The sequence below is a fragment of the Octopus bimaculoides genome, chromosome 7, assembly GCF_001194135.2.
Source record: "Octopus bimaculoides isolate UCB-OBI-ISO-001 chromosome 7, ASM119413v2, whole genome shotgun sequence".
Taxonomy (NCBI): Eukaryota; Metazoa; Mollusca; class Cephalopoda; order Octopoda; family Octopodidae; genus Octopus; species Octopus bimaculoides.
In genome coordinates, this window is record NC_068987.1 from 105167619 (window position 1) to 105175513 (window position 7895).

A 7895-nucleotide genomic window follows, 5' to 3' on the forward strand; every position below is an offset into this window, starting at 1 on the left:
AGGTTAGGGTTAGGGTTAGAGTTAGGGTTAGGGTTAGAGTTAGGGTTAGGGTTAATTGTTTCAGAATCGTTTGTTTATGTAGTCGGCACTTAATGTATATCGGCTGAATGGACGTCAGTGATTGGTTGAAATTACAGAAATACGACAACTTTAACATGGAATAATTTATGGATTTCTTTTTTTTTTAAGAAGACTAAGAGAAAAAGATGTTTTATATGACACATTCTACCAGTGTTCCAAGTTTCAAAGTGTTTCGTTAATGAAAAATGTGGCCCCCGTTTTAAAAAAGATCCCAAACTTCTTATAGGGATATTTATCCAAGATACACTGGTTTAATATATTAAATTTTGAAGAGATAATTCTTCAATGAATATATTATATAGAATATTGTAAGATATCAAACGTTTTTATTGAGTTAGTAAACAGAGAGATCTAATGGATACAAATTAATTTATTAATTAATCCGTGATGGTAAGGTCAACAAAAAAAAGTATTTAATCTGGTGAGCGATAAATATTATCTAATAAACACAATATATGCTTTTATGTGCTACTATTATTTTCATGTGCTGAGAGCATGCCAAACCAGTGTTTTTTTTAACACGTCTGGTGTCCTAGCACAATCAGAAACTGTCCACATGGCAGAACAAACGAACAAACGTACGTACATACATATACATATATACATATATACATACATATATATATATATATATATATATACATACAAACATACATACATACATACATACATACATGCATACATACATACATACATACATATACATACATATATACATACATATATATATATATATACATACAAACATACATACATACATACATGCATACATGCATACATACATACATACATACAAACATACATACATACATACATGCATACATACATACATAGCCATGGATATACAAAGAGCCAGGATCATCATGGCTGGAATGCTTTTGATCATAGGTTTGCTTTATCAAAAAAGACAAAGCTAAACAACAAAAATAACAAAACCATTTATGCCTATAATTACCATCTTTAATTAGAAAAAAAAAATTTTTGTCCTAGTAACATAACCCTTTCACAAGCACTATATTTCTAGTATGGTGCCTTTCATCAAACTACAGATTTTCAGAAATATAAAAACATACAAACTATATCCCCTATCTTCTAAAAGATAACATCATTGACTAATCCAATTAATGACCAATTAATATAATAAATTTATGTAAGACACTACAGATAATTATAAGCAAGTATATAATCACTTGGAATTTTATCTAATTCTTGGTGAAAATGTGATAAGATTACTAAAATTTCAGATTAAATGGTAATATACCATAAAATGTTACATGTTAGTGATCCCTTCACTTAAAAATGAAAAAAATAAACTTTGGTAGAAGTTGTGCTCAAGTCAGTAAACCCCATCAGTTTATATTTAGGGTCAATCCTTAATACAATTTTGATAAATGAGTAATCGTTACCAATGCCAAAACCCGAACATTGCACAGCTGAAGAAGCAAAAATCATTGTTCATGAACAAGCTAACCATCATTTCTAAGGCTCAAAGAAGAACAACCTTCAAATTATAGGAAATCAAACTGGGACGACTGATTATAGAGATCATAGGTACAAGAGCTTGTATGAAGAAATTTTATTTAGATAATTTTCCTTATGTGCAATGTACAGCTTTTTCCTTCAAGAACAGGCTTAGGTACCTATTCATCATCATCACCATCATCATTGTTTAACATCTGCTTTCCATGCTGGCATGGGTTGGACGGTTTGACTGAGGACTGGCAAACCAGAAGGCTGACCAATTCATTATTCATAAAAAATAATACATGTGACGCCTTGCTGCTCAAGAAGACCTGCCATGGTGCTGGTGCCACATAAAAAGCACTGGTGATGGTTTCACATAAAAAGCACCCAGTACACTCTGTGGAGTGATTGGTGTTAGAAAGGGCATCCAGCCATAGAAACCATGCCATAACAGGCAATGGAGCCTGGTGTGGCCCCTGGCCTTATTAGCTCCAGTCAAACCATCCAAGCTAGGGTGGAAAATTGACATTAAATGAAGATGATGAAAGTAGGAAAGCCATAAACTTTTATTAACTATATAATATAATTTGATTCCTATGTATGTCATTTTTAATCCAAGAATCTAAGGATAAGCAAAATACCTTGCTACAAGCCCTACCTATGTCATGGGGATGTTATTATGATGTACTTGACTCACACACAACCTGGGCCTCTAATAAAGGCACACAGTACTAGACTTAATCTAAACTATGATATGAATATGTTCATTAATCTGTATACAAGTTGTGCATGACAGGGATAAGACTTCTTTGTCACTAGACATTTTGAGTTTTCCTTTCTTAGAATTTAAGTCTGATTCATGACAAGGGTATTTTAGTATCAAACAAGTAAATTTTGATAACCAAACAGAATATGAGGGCAGACTCTCCCAACTGGGACATAAGGTAAGTCTATTCAGGGATACTTCTTAGCTAAAGCCCAAACAAACCTTTACGCATACCATGTACCAATTATCTCTTGATTGTTCTTTCAAAAACTAACACAGTCTACAGATAAAACTGTACTGAGATGAAATTTTATAGCCAGCGTCAAAAACCATAAAGGTTACATAACAAAGTAGTTATGTACCCGTAACTACACAGTGTTTATGTGCTCAACACAGAGTGTTTTCATATCCAAAACAGTACACCTGTCTTATCATAGGAAATAACCAAGCCCTTTATTATAGACTTCCTCTAACCTCGTGTATATCTTTGAATGGTGTCCACATTTCACAACTCCTACTCTTCTCAACAACTATTTCTGTCCTCTGGAACAAAGGTGGATAGTTGCAGCAGCAGCACCAAAAACTTGTTTTCCATTTAATAATTAAAGGGAACAGTTTCTCATAGCCTTCTCCAAGCCTATGGAGCAATGCAAATTAACAAAGCAATTATCAATTATATCGTTAAATAATGATGATGATGATAGTGTCAGCGTTGCCTACAGGAAAAACTAGCTCACTGACTCAGCCGAGTATGACTCGTAGAAACACACAAACATACACCCGCCCCCATATATATATATATATATATATATATACATACATACACACATACATATCCACACACACACACATACACACTAAATATGTATGTACCACTTTCTAATTATATATAAAGAAATGTATATCAAATTTGGTGATATATTACTCAAAAGTTAATTAAACGTACTTATGAAAGAATGTGAGTTGTGATGTTCATTCATTTCCCAATGATGCAAGTAAACTGAAATAGTTTTAGCTGGGAACGAAAACTAGGTAAGTGATTCGGTTCACCGAGTACTCGATGTCACAGGGGCTCGCCATATATACAGACATGTGTTTGTGTGCACGTGTACGTGAGAGCGTGTCAGTGACTCTAAGAATATCCGTATATGAATATATTTACTTTTCGGTAGATGAATTTACTAAGGGTGTATAAAACCACACAAAGGGGTAAAGTTACGCGGAAGATCCTACAACTTAATGTTGTATAAATGAAATACATGATTTAACCAATTTGAAGTCTACCCCGCTATGGTGTCACTTTACAAGAATAAGTGGGCGGTTCTTTAACATGACCAGGGCACTCTTGCAAAATGTAACTTAACGGATTATATAATTCCATTTTATGGGAAATAAGTACGAAAATGTTATATGCACACGAATGTGTGTTCGTGCGTGTACAAACACACACACACATATATATATATATATATATATATATATATATATACATACACGCATACATACATACATATATACAGATTACGCAAGCATGTATATCTATTGCGGTTTAAGCATGTGTGTGTGTGTGTGTGTGTGAGCGTTCGCGAGCGCGCTGAAAGTGTCTGAACTTTCCACTCATCTGGAACAATTAACAGATTTTAGACAAATGAAACATTTCATCAAAAGTTGTTGTATCATTCAGGTAGAAGCGTCTCTGTGACTGAATTCGAAATTTTTGTTTGTAATAAATCAACGGTGACAGACGATGATGATGATGATGATGCAGTAGACTGTTACTACGACGATGGTGACAGGAACAATACAATTGGAGGAGAGATTTGAAATTATTACTCTCGGAAAATTCATGTAATGTATGCCACATCGTCGCAGCTACTTCGACCCAAACTCAAGATTTGTGTGTTTCATTATGAAATTATCACCATTAATGTTATACAATTAAAAGTTCCAAAGAGATTGAGGGACAGAAGTGGGAGGGGAGTGAAAGCTGAATAATAAAAATTTCAACTTCATCTTGAAACAAAGGAAAAATAATTGATTAAATTTTAGGGAAAAATTAATTAATTAAAGTAAGTGCTATTAAGATGAAAAATATAAATATTTAACACTCGAAATATTCATCGATAAATAAATGATTTTTTTTAAATTATTACAAAAAAACATTTTTTAAAAATATAATTTACAATATGTGACAGAAAAATATGAGGCTGAGACAGTGGGTGGGAGAGAACACGAGTAAAGAAAACAAAGAGTGCATATTGCATATACGTGCATGCCTGTGTGTTTGTATGTATGTGTGTATATGTATTGCGCGAGTGTGTGCAGTAGTATCAGACAAATCCATTGAGTAATACGATCGATCATAGGAAGCGAAACACCTCCAAATTAAACAAAGCCTAGAATCATGGTGAAACAGTGAAAACAGCAGTGGTTGTGAACAGAATTGTATTTCAGATGCTTGCCAATGCACCCATCATACGCGCACGCACACACACACATACATACAGATAAACGCCTTTATATATATTTATATATATATATACACATATTAACTGTTTTCATCGATTGGTCATGACATTTTAGAGTTAGAAGATGCGCTGCAAAAACAAGTACGCACACATACAAAAACGTGCATATATAAATATATGCATAAATACCCTTGTGTGTGCAATATGTATTCATGTGTGTGTATGAGAGAGTGTATGTATGTGTGTGTCGTGTGTGTGTGTGTGTGCGTGTGTCAGAATATATAAAATACGTTAATGCAAGTGTCAGTAGAACATGTCTAAGAGCCGTTCACGTTGTCACTAAAAATAAGGGAAATGAAGTTTAGAAGTGAGGCTTTTGTGTGCGGAACATGTAGATTATGATGAATGAGTGTGCGCGTCAACTACACGCATTTCTTCAAAAACAAACACACTCACACACATAAATAATGTAATGCGGTGTGTATATGTTGGAATAGATTACTGCAAACAATAAAGGTTTGGATAAGCTTTCAGGTTTTGAACTTTCAATCTGATCTCAGTCGCCTGGGACCGATAAAATAAGTACCAGTAATATACACTGAATGAGTCACTCCACAATTTCTTTCTTGTTCAATCTGATTGATTATATATATATATATATATATATATATATATATATATATATATATATATATATATATTTAAAATACAGAGATGCCTACAAAAGGACATCTAACCCGCTAGAAAGAGCAGCAAAAAACTCTATACCTCTAAACTCTAAAATTTTTTTTTTTTTGCTACCCTATGATTTATATATATATATATATATATATATATATATACACACACATATATACTGTTTGTGTGAGGTTTTTGTTTCTTTTTCACAAAAAGAGAATAAGCGGAAACAGGTGTTACTGAAAAAAGGTGTCTCTTTTCCTCCCCAAGAGCCGTCGTTATTCATTCATTTCGCATAAAGTAATAATAATATGAATGAGTAACGAGTTAAAAAAGAAAAAAACACGAAAGACCAAATAGACAAGTACTTACTTAGTTGAAATCTGACTGCTGTTATTAGAGCTGACTGCTGGCTACGTCATGGATCACATGATCCCAACCGGCTTCCGGGTCCAAAGAAATTATCGACAAGCTGTCGCTCTCTTTCTCTCTCCATCTCTCTCTCGCTCTCTTTCTCTGTCGCTTGTTTATTGTCATGAAGAAACAGCGGAGACGGGGGAGACTAAAACAAAGTATTGAAGACATGACTGTGTGTGTGTGTTGGTTTATGTCTGTCTCTGTGTGTGCGCGCTCACATTTGTTTTGCTTTCTTTATTTTTAAGATGTAATTGATTCCTTGTTCTTGTTCAAAATCAAATGACCAATTAAATAATCAACCGATCGTTAGTTTATTGCGGAATGTATTCCCGAAAGAAATTCAACGAGCTTTTTTTCCTCTATTTTCACTCCTTTCTTACAATTTGTATTTGTTGTTATTGCCGTAAACATTGCCATTAATTTCTTCAATAAGACACACGTCTCCAGGTCGCCGTTTGATAGCAGAAATAAGACTGACGTTCCTATTTTTAAGAGCTTTAGTAACGTCAACAAACATATATTTATTACAAATTGAAACAGTGTTTACATCGATTCTTCGACGTTCGTCTATAAAAGTATTAAAATTATTTGTTTATTTGTTGATATTTTGGCTACATAACTGCTCTTTTATTGATGAATATATTGATTCAATCAAACGAGACATCAATATCACAAGTTTTTTATTTCCTCATCACTAAAAAACAAAGATTACGTTTACACTTAAGGAAATTTTAAATGTAGCCCAGTTCCAAATACTTTGAATCTGGCACTCAATGTAAGATTGTTTGGTTTTTTTTAAAATTTTTTTGTTTTCAACTTCAGAGCCAATTAAGATTAAGACAGTAATTGATTTCTTGTGTGTTATTCATTACATATACACATGAAATTTATTTTAATTCTACAGCTCGTTTTGAACCACATAGCTCAATTATATCCTACCAACAAAATGGCAAAAGTGTTGCCATAAAGAACAGTCAGCAAAATATACTGCATCATAAGGTTCTTCCCTCAAGTTCGTTGCCTTCATCCCAATGTGATGGAGAAGAACAGCGATCCTGGACTGAAGCAGCCAGAGGCCAGCAAAAAGGAGTCTGTCCATTAATGACTGGTATTGAGTCATTTTCTGTTCCTCTGTGTTGCAAGTGACAGCTCCCAGGTTTATAACTAACGTGATAAGGTTGGTTCTGCCGAATGCCTCACAATAAGTGGGATCTCAAATTGAGAACTTACACCCACCCACTGAATGGGTACAGAGTTATACATACTATCTAGATGCCTACTGTCGCCAATGTCAAGGCTAACAAGTTCTAGCGGTGATGGGAAACCAGCAGCTTTGAGGGACTTGCCGTTTCACATTCAATGTTATTGAAAAGGATTTTATTAATTATGCGATAGTAAAGGAAACGTCCCGTTGTAGAGACGAAAGTGCAGATGCTGTGGACGGGCATTCATGTGACGTACACGTATGCAAACTATGATACAAAACAACTTTAATGTGTATCCACTCATCACTAAGAAAGGTACCTAACAATGAATCAATGAGGAGGGTATTGTGTTGCATCAGTTCTGCTGTCTGGAGATAAACAAGACGGTGTTCGTGAGAGAATGAGTTCATTATGTTCTGATGTGTTAAAGGAAACGTTGTCAACCAGAGCACGTGAGGAAAGACGGGCTGATAATATAACAAAACATGTGAAAATGTGAAACTGGAAGATATATATATAGTGAAAGGACACTTACTGAGATATATTAATTCTGTGTTAAGTGTGTGTAACTTTATGCAATAAACATATAGTTTCATAAGTTTGTTTAGCTTGCTTTAACCATAGAGCTAAACCCATGTTGGAGCATAGAACATGTTTTTATGAATTGCTGCCCTTATATATATATATATATATATATATCATCATCATCATCATCATCATCATCATCATCATCATCATCATCGTTTAACGTCCGCTTTCCATGCTAGCATGGGTTGGACGATTTGACTGAGGACTGGTGCAACTGGATGGCTACAC

The 7895-nt window shown here is 34.1% G+C and overlaps 1 protein-coding gene across 2 annotated transcripts in view; it reads right to left on the reverse strand.

Moving 5' to 3' along the window:
- LOC106879083 (coronin-7) overlaps positions 1–5933 on the reverse strand; it is a 121168-nt gene extending 115235 nt beyond the window's left edge. For both annotated transcript variants that reach the window (XM_052969835.1, XM_014928516.2), the window contains exon 1: positions 5830–5933. The gene's annotated coding sequence lies outside the window, so the exon portion shown is untranslated. The remainder of the gene's footprint in view (positions 1–5829) is intronic.
- Positions 5934–7895: the final 1962 nt, after the last annotated feature.